This window comes from Camelus bactrianus, chromosome 13, assembly GCF_048773025.1.
Source record: "Camelus bactrianus isolate YW-2024 breed Bactrian camel chromosome 13, ASM4877302v1, whole genome shotgun sequence".
Lineage (NCBI taxonomy): Eukaryota > Metazoa > Chordata > Mammalia > Artiodactyla > Camelidae > Camelus > Camelus bactrianus.
This window is the reverse complement of record NC_133551.1, coordinates 16769647-16783759: the sequence shown is the minus strand read 5'-3', so window position 1 is coordinate 16783759 and position 14113 is coordinate 16769647. Positions and strand designations below refer to the sequence as shown.

The 14113-nt window shown below is 46.9% G+C and overlaps 1 long non-coding RNA gene across 6 annotated transcripts in view; it reads right to left on the bottom strand.

Annotated features, from left to right (window-relative positions):
* Positions 1 to 791: 791 nt before the first annotated feature.
* LOC141579562 (uncharacterized) overlaps positions 792 to 14113 on the bottom strand; it is a 51488-nt gene continuing 38166 nt past the window's right edge. For 4 of the 6 annotated variants that reach the window (XR_012511154.1, XR_012511157.1, XR_012511152.1 and 1 more), the window contains 4 exons: positions 13228 to 13445; positions 4555 to 12272; positions 2755 to 2897; positions 792 to 1280 (listed from right to left, as the gene is read on the bottom strand). This is a non-coding gene — a long non-coding RNA (uncharacterized LOC141579562). The remainder of the gene's footprint in view (positions 1281 to 2754; positions 2898 to 4554; positions 12273 to 13227; positions 13446 to 14113) is intronic. The other 2 variants (XR_012511155.1, XR_012511156.1) reach the window with 2 other exon arrangements.

The window sequence follows — 14113 nt, the reverse complement described above, 5'->3', positions numbered from 1 at the left end:
TGTTCTTTAACATAACATTTTCCTTGTTCAAGTATAAGTGACACTTGAGTAGACATGAAAGATTCGAGACTTATTACTTGCAAGTTAGCACTTTCCTGCTAATGTAGTCTGCCACCCTTTACCTCCTAGTTTTATGGCTGTCTAATTATAGCCCGCAGGCCTATGGGCTACTTCAACTGGAATGCAGCTCCCAGTGAATTCTCCCTATTAGGACCCCCCGCTGAGTTATTGATTATTAAGGTAATGCACTTTTAGTGTTGTATCTTTAACATGGAAATGTAAAAATGAGTGGCTTGCTGTTGGAGGATTGCGAAAAGAAGAAAGAGGGAAGACACTTTCCTAATGCAGAGTCCTCTGCGTTATTTAGGTTGCTGTTAATTTAAAACATTGTCAGAAAAACACAGTTTACCTGTCAAGTGATTATATGAACGGCTTTTTATTACTGTATATTTTAATCTCTAAAGGAAGACAATTTGACATGGAAAAAGCTGGCAATTTGTGTCTAAAAAAGGAGAGGGAGGGAGGGGGTAAGGCAGGAAGGCAGGCAGGCAGGAAGGAAGGAATGGAGGAAGAAAGGAAGGGAGGAAATAAACCTGCTTGTCAAATTCAACAGATCTTTTTTGAAGTAAAGAAAGTACAAAGATGGCCCCTCTCTGGGCAAAAAGAAGGTGACAGCCTTCCTATTAACGAAGGCTTCTGAATATGGACATCTTATCTAGACAGTGGAACACAAAAGAGAAATGGACCTGAGGCCGCTTCATTATTTAGATGGAAAAAAATATGACTCTGGGTTATAACAGAACAATCCTTTATGGCAATCCTCCATGAGAACTGGCATACAAGATAAATACCAGCAAATGGCATGCAGGAAATGGAGTTTGTTAGATAAATTGTCTCTGGGTGAGCCTTCAGTGATAGGGGCTCCTCCTTCCTCTGCACACAGAAGACACTTCCATCTGTAAAGCCGCTCTTTGGGGCTGATGCCCACCGTTAAAGCTACTGGAGCAGCACCCGAGAAGGGACTGGTAGGTGAGTAATAAGGAAAAGGATGGATTGGATGGGCGCCCCTCGAATCCAAGCTTCAGTACCCAGACCAGCGCCTCATTTTAGGTGAATGAAGGACTCAGAAGCTGATAAATTCACTTAACTCTTGGAGAGGAAATGGAATCATCGATCACTTTTTTAACTGCAAAATCTATTGAAAAGAGATCCAACAGGCAGTCCCAGGAGTGCTGGTGATCAGGCTTTGAGGAATCAGGGATCCTGCTGTCTCCGCATGCCTGCAGAAGATAAAATGCTGTTTGCTTGCACGTTACATAATGTATTACCTGAAAGCATGCTGAAAATACAAAACGCTATCCAAATGTTAGTGGTATCATTTCACTGTCATATTTTCTTTCTTGATGAAAGTAGTGCCGGTTTGCAAATTTAAGGGCAAAAGCTAAACCTAACCCTCAGAAGCTGGCTGCCTTTCACGTAATGATTTGGGTGGAGGCACTTGAATCCTAAATGGTCCAAAGGGGGCCAGTTATCATTCGAGGACTGTCACAAGCATTGGTATTATTCACCAGTCAGGTTCATCACTAGATCTTAAAAACATTTGCCAAAAAAAATACCATTTAACCAGGCCCCGCTGGATGGGATCTCGAGAGGAGATCTCAAGACACAGAGAGGTTAAGAGACTCAGCTTCAGCTGTGGGATAAGTTGGGGGTAAGGGATGTGCATCAAACAAAGCCACAGTCCTACCAACTAGAATCTGCCTTGACTCAGAAGCCTGGTACCCAAGAGACCCTTGAAAGCAAATAAGTGCTTATGGTCATTAACTAACTTAAGAGTGGGTCCTAGTTTAATGGGAAGGTGCTGACTTTTTTATTAGCAGAAGGAATATTTTTAATTGGATTTGTTAATAACACCCTCTGAGCCACATATACACCAGAATTGTTCTTAGACTATAAATTTTTATTTCCAGACTTGAGTTGCCAGAGAAAAAGGACAATGATACTACTCTCTTCCCTAAAGAGGAAGAGTAGGTTAAAATCAGAGGGAATCCTGGAACACAAGCATTGGAAGAGGTAGGAGTTGGGCAGGGACCTCGAGATGAGGGTGATCTGCTTGGAGGCCAAGTGAAGTCACAGCCAGCAGCCTCCCCTGCCCCCACACAAGGCTCAGGCTCCCACTGGATGAGTTGCAAATTTTGTATAGAGCTTTTAGCTTTTTTTTTTAGGATAAGTTTCCTGTCTCTCTCTCTCTCTCTCTCTCACACACACACACAAATCCCCACAAACTTTCAGCTCTCTTTTAAGCAAACTGCTGTCTGTATGCTGTAATTAAGTTTCTTTTTTTTTTTTTTCCACATTGACTCCGCCGGATGGAGGGTGCCATAAATCATATGAACAAATGTTCAAGCTAAAATCCTCTCTTTGAGCACCATAATTTAAGTGAATTCATTCTCAGTTCATTTCTTGGAGACATGATCTCATAGCATCTGTTCTGGACAAAGATAGCCATCCTTATTACCTGGGAAAACAGCAGTGAGTGTATCCCAGGTTATTGTGGATAAATGTTTTCCTCCTTCATCCATTTATTCATTCAAATATTTAATGTTTCCATTTTTGCAAAAGACGTCTATGTGTGTGTGTGTGTCTTTGTGTGTATGTCATGAGGGAAAATCTGTTTAAAAAAACAACAGTGTGGGTAAGTTATTACTGTTTTCCTGAGAAATTGCCCCCCTGCTCTCGTGTCTGGGCACTTACCTAATTGCTCTGGTCCTTTTCCAGGCCGCATGTACCACCGGCAGTGCAGGAAGGAGTTTTGGCTGTGCTCTAAGGGGTGTTTTTTTCTTGTGCTCTCCTGTTGTTGCTGGGCAGAATCTCATGGGAGCAAGGTATGTGTCCTCCTGTGAGAGGAGATTCATTTGATGGTTTCGTTGTGCCCTATATTGATTAGTTTGCATCTTGAACACTTTTAAGATGAAAAATAGACTGTACATTATTGCAGCTGGAGCTCAAGAGTAGCAAAAGCAGCTTAATCTTAGGCCGTTTGGCTTAAACGTCACCCCAGTGTGACACCTTAGCAACAAAGTTGCTGCTACTCACTGCTGACCAACGTTCATTTTGTGCTGTTGGCCAGCACTCTATTCTTGTTATTTATATTCTTAATTAATACGAATTGAAACACCTGAACACACACTGGTTGACCACAGGCCCCACCGCTCCCTAGTACCTAGCTCTTCCCTCTCATCTGTTATGAATTATTAGCACCTATTAACCTAGACCAAGGCAGGTCTCTGTGGGTTAAGAGTACAGGGCTGTGACAGCGACGTCTTACCATCTTACCAAGTACCAAAATGGTAGGTAGACCAAATCTTCCCAAGACGACTAGTTAGTAGATTGAAATACTAAATGTGGAGCATCCAAACCTTTGAGATGCTGGAATGTTGGGCTTACTAACAAGAGGGCTTTTTAACAGGGATAAATATGAAGTCCTTCACTTAGGCTGACTAGACCAGCTGCATAAATACAGAATGAAGGAGAAATGGTTTCAAAGTAAGCATGCATGTGTTTAAAGAGATGTAGGCTTTTTAGTTGACAGCAGGCTCAACATAAGTCAATCACAGAAGATGTGACTGTAAAAAAAAAAAGTTTTTTAACAATTTGTGGTGACAACTCTCAAGTGTGGCGTCCAGATCAAGAGAATGCTGTGTCTGCGTGCTGTACCATTTACACTTTAAGAAAGACATTAAGCAACTGGATCTCATCTGAGAAGTAAGCTGAATGGGGGGAATTTAAAGCCATTTCCTGTAAGTAACAGCTGAAGAAACATGAAATGTTACCCTAACAAGGAAAAGACTTACTTGAAGAATCTATGATTGCTTTTCTCCAATATTTCAAAGGCTCCCGTTTGGAAGAAGAACTGTCTTGCTCTTTGCTGACCAAGAAAGAGAATCAGTCTATAGAATCCTTGAGGAAATTTATACCTCATTTATATTCTTACTGATTTAACTAACAAATCAGTATGGAAATCCATGACCATTTGTTTTGCTAAAGACAGTCTCTGTGTTGCTCAATTCGAGAAATATTAGAGCTGCATTATGTTGCTTTCTGCGGACCAGGCAGGAATAAAGAGTGGGCATTACTGATCCAAAGTGTCACTTGTGTAGGGATGCTGCGAGACAAAACTAGACAGGCAGGTCCGGGACCAAAGGCAGAGAGTCGGAAATGCAACTCTCTCGGATTGAATTTTATTTTGCAGGGGATACAAACAACTAAGGAGAAACAGGAGGAATGTCCCAATAGCCCAGAAGCTGGGAGGACTTGATTAAGCCATATGGATGGAGAATATCAGCTTAGGACACTGAAGGATGGAGGTGGAAGGCATCTCCAGGAGAACTCAATCAAGAACTCAGTCTTGGAATTTCTCAGTTTGCAACAAATCTGCTGTTAGTTGGACACACGACTAGGGTCTGGAGAAGCAGTCCACAGGGTGGGATGGCTAGGTCTTCACAGCCCCCAAATTTAATTTAGGTAATGATTTCTTAGGCGTGATTGAAATACCTGCTTTCAGTTGGTTCTTTAAGGTGAGCAGAATTCACATGTCTACCAGCCGTTCCTCAGCACAAGTATGAAACACTGTAGGTCACAGATGGGCTGGGGTGTGGTCTTCCAGGTCTTCCAGCCTCGATGAATGAGGAAAGCCTCCTTATCCATCACGTTCTTCAATAATCAGTGCTTCTTATGCTGGGCTTCGCCCTAAAGCTGCTCTGGGTGGTGGTGGTGGTGGTGGTGAAAATTTAAGGCATATTTATAATGCATACTTACACAACATAGGTTATTATGACTACAGTTGCTACTATTTTTATGATTCCTGATCCTGTGGTAATCCAGGGGGCAGTTAATAACTCCCTTGGTGAAAACTGTTTACCCATAAACACATTCGTGAAGGCTGAGTAGCAATTAAGGTAATGGTTCTGGTGGAGGTGGAGGTAAATGACCTCGTTAAGGCCTCGGCCTGAATGGCACCCTGGTGACCTGAGAACGTCAGTCAGCAGCAGTTGACTCACACCGAGTATTTTATTCACCATATTTCAAGCCCTCTAGCATTACTGTTGCTTGCTTACCACCCTTTACAGGGTGATGTGGGAATGCCGGGTTTGGGTTGAGGTAGTGTGTGTCTACGTGTGGGCCCAGAAGATCTGAACCGCTGGCTATAAGTCTGCCCGTCTTGAACTGCAAGTTCACGTACACGGATGACAGTCGTCTCCCTCGTTCCCGGGAATTAGTGGCATTAATCTTGGCTTAACCACACTCAAATCCCGTAATCACTCATCCACTGATTTGTTTCAGCCAATGTCATAAATCCACCTAAATCCTTTACCTACGGATAGAGAGAGCAAACCCTGAAAAGAATTATTCATTTGACTAGCCTGCTGGTACTATCATAAAACGCTGCTTAATTATTGCTAACACTGCAATGTGTGATGGGTCTCCATTGCAGGAGTGCTAATCCTCTCCTCTCTGTGCGTGGAGGGCTCTTTGAAGACAACGTGGCATCGTCTAAGATGCCCGAGGTTGTCACCATTCCTTGCCGACAAAGTGGCCGCTGCCGCAGAGAGTCCTGCTTGTAAGGCTATTAGGGCCTCAGCTTGCCGAGCTCGGCCAGAGCCCAGTCGGAGCCGGATTTACTTACTGGAGTGCAGGGTCAGTCTTCTTGATTCTTTAAAGGGCTGAATGGGTCATCCCCACAGCCCGACTCCAATCAAGAAAGCGGGAGAAGGCAAAGACTGAAGATCTACAAGGCTATTCACATAGATGTTCCTATAAATGTCAAAGGGCCAAGATACACTAAACAATAGAACATGAGTGCACCGGAAATTAATAACTGAGTAAACCATAGTCTAAGGCATCGTGTTTAGACAACCCACTGAGCCTAAAACATAAGCAAGCTTTTAATGCCTCCTCTGCCACCTCTAGGTGCAGAGTATGGGTGAGAGATTTCCGTGCTCCACACAGGGGAGAGCTTAGCCAGGCCGAGGACGGGAAGTGGGAAGGCGCTCTGGGTTGACCTCGTCAGAGGGAGAACAGCAATTCTGTCCATAGATTCTGGCAGGTGTTACAACATTGGCATAGACAATTGTGTGTGTGTGTGTGTGTGTCCACGTGCACATATGTAATGCACACATGCATTTTATCAGTCTTCCCAGAGCAAAGGCCAGTGGGCTGTCTGTTGTAGGGCTGGCTGAGTGCAGTCACTGGTCTCAAGAAAGTCATGGTGAGGGTCAGGGTAGGCTGTGCAGACTGGAGTGTACATGCCTGTGCAGCCCACCCATTCTTTCAGACTTTCACGTAAACCTGCCACTCTTAAAGGCAAACATAGTGTGCACTCTACCGTCATACTCCAACACTGTGACAAATTGTTTCATCTTTCTTCTGACCTAAGACTTGAAGGTTTCAACTAATTTAAGAAACAATCTGGTGACCAAAGGGAGTTTTCCCAGGGACCCCACCAGCAAAACTTTGCCATGCCATAATTCTTCAAAGAGCCAATATGTTTAAATGAGAAAAGCACACATTTTCAATTAAGATTCAGATTTTGTTTAGTATCACTCTTTAGGCATCAAAATTAGACCAGCTAACCAAAACCATGTCAAAATCAGAAGAAAAAAGAAAGAAGCAACACAGATTCCAGAAGCCCTTGTGTCTGGTCCAGATGGCATGCTCTGAGTCTTAAATTTCATTACCAGATCGACGCGTTGTATGTGTGTGTGTGTGTGTGTGTGTGTGTTTGTCATTTTGAATACTCCACGCAGGTGGCTTGATTTGTCTGTGCACAAAGGCAAGACAACCACTAAGTCAGGAAAGGACTCAGCCTTCAAGGCGTTTTCCATGCCACCTGCCTGGCAGCAGGTCGGAGGGTCCGGGAAATCTGAGATTTGCAGGGGCCATGGCATGAGGGATGGAGTGCCCCTGTCGCCTCCGCTAGCCCAGAATGCTGCCAGCTGGATGGGGCACTCCCAGCACGGGGAGGACCAACCGGTCTTTCCTATTTTCTACGACACTGTTGTTAATCCTCCCCTTGGAGTACCCGATCCTCACTTAACCACTAGTTGAGGACATCGCCCCCACCTGGAAGGCAGAGGCAATCAGAGCGCAGAGTGCTGGATGCTGCTCAAGGCAGGCGGAATCTGATGCAGGAACACTACCTTTAGAACAGAAAAATACACACATTAGGAAAGGTGGCGAGTAAGCTAACATTTGTATATTGTATATATATTTTCTTTGGAAAACTTAGAAAGCAGGAAGATGTTTTTACTTTAGGAGTCACAAAGCAAAAACAAAACAAAAAACTGCTTAGCAGGGCGGCCTGGCCGGGATGAATGGTGCTATTGAGGAAAGTGTTAACGAAGGTGTTTCCCGAGTGGCTCAGCTCACAGGACCCAGACCACTCAGGTAGCAGCGGCTGCCCCGACATCGGGCACTGGAGCCAGAACATGGCAGAAAGCAGATGGTGTCGTATTTCCTGGGTCTCGCTGTCCAGTTGAGTTCAGTGCCTGCCAAGTACCAAATGAAACGTCTCTCCTTTCACAGAGCATCACACACACGGCAGGCTGGGGCAGCCCAGGCCGGTTCCGGAGAAAGCAGATGACTCCCAGGCCCAGGTGCGGCCGACTGAAGACAGGGAGGGCACAGGGCGGAACTGGCAGCCGGAGGTCACCCTCTCTTTTCATCCACTTAACAGACGGAGCCAAGTGGTTTGCAAGTCAGATGCTGAGAGAAGCAGTGAAAATCCAGTCACAGCAAAAAAAAAAGATGAACTGCCAGGCGAGCTCTGGAGTGGCCAGAGGGACAGTCGGGTCACAGGTCATGCACTCAGGCACTCGGTGCCACAGAAAGCACATGCTGGCACTAACAGGGAAGACCCACCTGGCAGGCTGGCAGGCAGGCACGTGGGGCACAGCACCGCCGCCTAAGAGGTCGGGAGGGAGAGAGGCAAGGAAACGGGGTTCCCCTCCAAACGCTATTGGCCTCGCCTGCAGGAGCATCACTCCTTTGGATTAAGTAGATGTCTGCAAAGAGCAAATATGGGCCCCTCCTGAGTTACAGCATGACCGTCTCCTGAGCAGAAGTTCTATATATACATCATGTGTGTCTGCTCGTCAGCACGCTCTACACAGATAATTAGCGAGCCTTTCCCGGCTGGAAGCAAGGTCCTGGGGGCCTGTTCTGAGCCCCAGCTATGTTGATGTGTGTAGAGGAAGCCTGCAGAGCTGCAAGCAACAAAGCGGGGAGAAAGCGTACTGGCGCCGAGGACGGCAGAGAGCCTTGTAAAGGGGCTCAGGGAGAGCTCGGGGCTCAACCCCACCAGCTGGGGGTGACATGGCAGCCTGGAAAACGTCTGAAGTTCAGAGTCAGTCAAATTAGGTTTTCAGCTTCACCAGGTTTGTGGCCTTAGGCAAGAGACTCCACTTTTCTAAGTCCGCGTGTTCCCATTTGTAAAATGAGAAGAAGGGTCTCAGCCGTGAGGAGCTGTGAGGGTGACCGGGGCACGTGGTGGGGGAGGTGCCCAGACAATGACAGCAATTACTTCTTGAGGTTTAGCTGAAGGTGAACCCTAAGTGACAGAACCAGAACTGGGCAGTTTAGGACAGCTTCTGTAGCAGATACCAGAAGGTCAGGAGAAGTGGCTTAAGCAGAACAGGAGAATGGACTGACGCGTCTGGTAGGGCATGCAGGGGCACAGGAGACTTTAAGGAGAGGGTCCCACCAGTGTCACCCGGGCTGTCCCCATTTCCCATTTGTTGGCTCTGCTTCTCTTTAGGTGTCTGTCCCCAAACTGCTGGCTTCTTTCATATGATCAGGGAAGACGGTGGCAAGCCCTGGCTTGCACTGTCCCGAGCACCTGGTGCGGGTCCCCTTCTGGCCAGTGCAGGTGTCCTCACCCTGCAGCCCGCTTTGCTGCGCGAGGTCCAGGGACAGGTCTGGGCATGCGCAGGTCCTGCAGGTTCTGGTCTTTCTCTACACACTCCCTCGCTGACTTTCTCTGTCACCGTGCTCTGGGTGGCAGGGAACTGCTGATTCTCAAGTCCTGCCCCAAACTTGTGCCATGCAGCCCAAGCCTGACACCCTGCCTGACGCATGTCGGCCCCACCATGGACCGGGCTTCAGAGGAGCTGTGCTACTGACCAGTGTTGCCCCTAGCCAGAGCACAGCATCTCTGATCCGCTAGTTTTCCACCTCTCTCTCCCCCCTACACACGCTCCTTTCCTTCTCTTGCCCAAAGATTCCCAGATGCTAGGAATCAAAAATCTGTGCTCGCTGCTCCTTTTCTCTGTGCTGCACCCCCTCTAGGGGCTCCTCTCTTCTCCCACTGGATAGTCATCACGTCAGGAGACACCGACAGCCTACAGGTGACAAATGTCTACTGCCTTGAGAACCTGAGCATCCAGGACATCTGGGGTTTGCCCTCTGTGGTGGCAGCAGGAGGCCACCATGTTACTTGCATGCAAAAGTGCGTCCATTCATAACTTTAAAAAAAATTGCAGGAGAGATTGGCCCCACTCTTTAGAAGCCCTCCTGCCCCGTGAGCCCCCAGGGTAGTGAAGGAGAAAACAAAGCTGTATTTAGCTCACAAGAGGAAAAGCAGGACTGCTGGCAAGGGCTGGGGAACTTGTTTAAACTCGAGCTTGCTCTTTTTCCCCTTCTTAAGCTTGCGCTAGGCAGACCAGAGGCATGAGAGAAATTAATGTTTAACAAGTCGAATAACTAATTGTCTGCTAATGAGTCCCCCCTCCGGCTCCCACTGAAGTGGGTGTCATCTGTAAATGCAGTATTTTGTGGAGGCTTGAAGGCCTCTCATGACACATCATAAATATTCTTTGAAAAATTAAAAGACACAGTAGCACTGATCTCTTTTTGGTTTCTTGAGGACTCTTTAGTTTCTAGGTTCCCGAGACTAGTTGCAGGGTCTTCCTGAATACTAACTAGCTAGACGCTGAACCTCAGACTCCCCGCAGGGCCTACATTCAGTTCAGGAAGTGGACACCGGCTTCCGCATCTGTGCCAGACCCGCCACCCGGGGGCACCAGCGCAGGCAGAACTGCCGTGATGCAAGGCGAAGGGCCCTGGACTTGAGAGAGGACACTCTCACTGAGCCTTAGTTTCTGCTTTGGCCACCAACACAAATCACATGCCCTCCCTGCTGCACAGATTTCCCATCTACATAATTAGGAGATTGGAACAAATCATGGCCTTGATGAGCCAATTCTGTAGCTGTGAAAACAGATAAGTGTGCCGACATTAGAGTTCAGTGGAACAAAGGAAGTTCACGTGGTGTGCTGGGTCAGTCCAAAATAGCTAATCACCAAAATGACTATAAGCTGCAGGGACAGAGGACCCTACCTTCATTACGTCTATCCCCAGCACACACGACCTGGCACCTAGCATGTGCTCATAAATAGAAATTGGGTAGAGAGATGGATAGATGTGTGGATGGATGTGCAGATGGGCATGTGGATGGATGGCTGGGCAGATGCATGAATGGAGAACTTGTGTGGAGGGACGGATGGATATATGTATATACATGGGTAGGAAGGTGAAGACTGGGTGGATAGATGTGAACAACTAAGAAAAAATATTAAGATAACTGAGTTTTAATAAGTAACATGCTGGCCAAAGAGAAGCTGAGGATAAGACCTGCCTGGTCCCAAAGATCATGTGTAACACAGAAAGATCTTTGAGGCACTTCTGAAGCTCCTATTAAAGCCAATGGGCATCAACGGTGTGCATAAATAGTAAAATTTTACCCATTGTAAATTGACTGGTGTGACAAACCTTACAGTGAGAGGTTTCATATAAACGGTCCCGTGTTACAGTGCCTAGGGACAGGGTCATATTTACTCTATATTTATTCTTCTGCCTAATGGCCATGGTCCTCTCTAAAATTTTTGAAAGCATGAGATGAGTACATTCAAAGTCACCCCATCAAATACAATGTGATTTTGAATGGACTTCACTTAAATAGCTTCTCTTTATACAATTCATTTTTAAATAAATGCCAATTTATCAGGTAGGTCCTGAAAAGACCACTGGGCTTTGAGTCAAGGTACCCAACCCACATCTCCTACATTTATTGACTCATTGATTCTTTTTTTCAACAAATAAGAATGAAGCCTGTGAACGAAAAATACTGCAAACCATATCAGTAAACAAAGAATGCTGAAGCCATCAAGGCATCTGCGCCACCCCCCAGTGAAGACAAGCCTGCAGCCCGGCCTCTGCAGCCACTCACAATGGTGCCCTCTGAGGGCACTCAGAATAAGAAAGGACAGGATGCTGGCCCTAGATAGCTAGGTGCTTGTCAAAGGAATGAATTCAATGAGCCCAAATGTTTGCTTCCTCCCATCCACAGAAAAGCGCTAAATTCTTTAACTTGAGATGCCTGTTATTCTTTAGTTAACAAGCAATCTTTTAATGTTCCGACTACCTGGTCTTTGTTGTAAAGCTCCTATATATCCTGGCTCCCCCACTACCTCTCAGTCCCTCAGAGCGATCTGAGAGGCTGTCATCCTGGGCTCCAAAGGGTTCGAGTCCTCAGAAACGTCTGCCAAATAAAACATAACTCTCAACTTCGAGGCTGTGCGTTTATTTCCATCGACAAGCCCCTGCTGTGTTCTGGGTAGAACCGTGTTAAAGGGTGTTGCAGGGAGGGGCAATCAGTGGCAGCACGACACGCTCGCCCCGCACCCACGGCCCTGCCTATGCTCTTAGTTCACAGGGCCCCTTATTCCCCACCTTTTCTCTCCCTGGCTTTTCCCAGAGAGATGGAGGGAAGACAGAAATGTGACTAACCACCTCAATTCTCTTTCCTTACTTCTGAGAGGCATTTCCCGCACCTGTGCTTTCTAAAGGCACACACACAGCTAGGCCGTTTCCAGGTCTTCTCCAGCCCCCGCTACCTGTCCTCCCCTGGCGTGGTTAGGAGAGTCCACGCACCTTAATTATGCAGCCTCCCTGGCAGACACTGGCTCAGCACCACGCTGCGCAAGTTAATGTTCCCTGGCATCGCTCCTCTCCCACTTCTTGCCCAACGACTTTCCTCCAGGTGAACTGAGCGGATTAGCTCTTAATGTGCCGTTTCCCCGAAATCTCACAGCAGCGCGGGTCCTCGTGTCACACTGAAGCGACAGTAGTAACTAGCTCGGAACACAAGTTTTATGGATCCTGAGCCTAATGACGAGCCAGGCTAGACCGTCCTTTGGAACTTCCCAGCGACTCTGCTGTAACAAAAATAGAGCAGACGTTCAGAATATCTTAATATCCCAAAGCTCAGAGGATTTCTTCTAAAGCTGTGCTGTTTACCCGCTTAATACCGTGGGCGATGCAAAATCAATGGAACACAAGCATTCACTACAAACAGACTAAATGCCCGACAGGATCTAGTCGGGTCTGTGACACCTTCACTAACAAGGGATGACAGTCAACAAGCAATAAAACAGGTTTCCGGATTTTCAGACTCTCTCGCCCCTAGCGCGCAGGGCATCCCCTGCTCGGAGAGGGGGCTGCGTTATCAGCACGGGAGAATCACAGGACAGTGAAGATCATTCCGAGGCAGCCTTCCAGATGAGCAACCTAGAATAACACTGCTCAGCAGAGAGTTAGGACGGGAGCTGGCACGGTCTTCCAGGCATGTCTCGCCCAGGATTCTAATCATTGATAGCTGCTGGCAAGTTTCGCCTTACGGACAGGGGGAAGTAGTTCTCCTCGCTGTGGGGCCCAAAATATCTGCTCATTTGCTTGTTTCCCTTTCTGACCTTCCTCCTCGCTTTGCATTAGCAAGAATGCACATCCAAAATCTAATACATTAGGACTCAGTGAGCATTTACACTGGCCTTTCGCTCTGCCTGGAATGCTTTTCCTCCAAAAGTCCCGTGGCTAGCTCCTTCAAATCTCCTCTCCTCATGGTGGCCTTCTCTGGGTGTTCCCTATACAGAGTAGCTCTATCATCCTTACTCTGTTTTCTTCTTTTTTTTTTTTTAATTATTTATTGAGTCAGTTTACAATGCTGTGTCAATTTCTAGCATACAGCGTAATGTTTCAGTCATACATATACACACATGTATTCATTCTTATGTTCTTTTTCACTATAGGTGACTACACGATATTGAATAGAGTCCCCTGTGCTGTGCGGAAGAAACGTGTTTATCCATTTTATGTGCAGTAGTCAGTACTTACTCTGTCTTACTCTTCGCTGCTTGTTTATGATCTGTCTCCTCAGCTAGGAGGTACGTCTCCGTAAGGCAGGTGCTTTGCCTATGTGGTTCAGCGCTATTTCCAGACACCGGACAGTGGCTGGCACAGAGTAGGGGTTCAATAACTATCGATGAATGAATGAATGAATGAATGAATGAATAGCCTTCTTAGCATGAATGAGCCCATCAGTTCCCTTTTCTCTGCAAAAGAACACAAAAGTGAAAGTCAGGAGAAGACGAATGTGAGATCAGCTTTGCCATTAACTAGCTTCGTGATCCTGGCACAGCGGGTGGAACTTTCTCGGCCTCGGTTTTCTTCTCTGTGAGACAACAGCCGGTGACGGGGAGAACCGTCCTGAGCTGCCTTTTGGCTCGAAGCTGCTCTCCCCACTTCTAGGTGTGGTTTGTTTCCTCTGCTCAGTTCCTCTTTCTCCTAGCAAGTCGAAACTGACCTGTTTTGGGTCCACAACACAGCTCCTCCTGAAAGTTAGAGCCATCCTCTCAGAGCAGAGGTCTAAGGGCCATAAAAGGGTATTTCATCCCAGATGACAAATCACGTTGGTCAAAGAAGACCTCCTAGATTTCCTGCGCATCCAAGTCCAGAGATAAATTGCTGACTATTCACTTTCTGAGGAGTTCTACCCGGAGAAAACCCTGTCCCTTGTAGGGAAATGGCCCCTAGATTTCTCGTTCCAGGAAATGACAGCCAATCCCAGAACTGGGGCTTACAAATCTATTACTGATTACCTCTACACTCGACCTCGGCCCATGCCTGGGCCCGAGGAAATTTCCCAGGCTCCACTCTTGGGATGGGAAGCAGGGAGGAGAGGGCAGAGGACAAAGAAGGGAGAATATGGCCCGAGCTACAG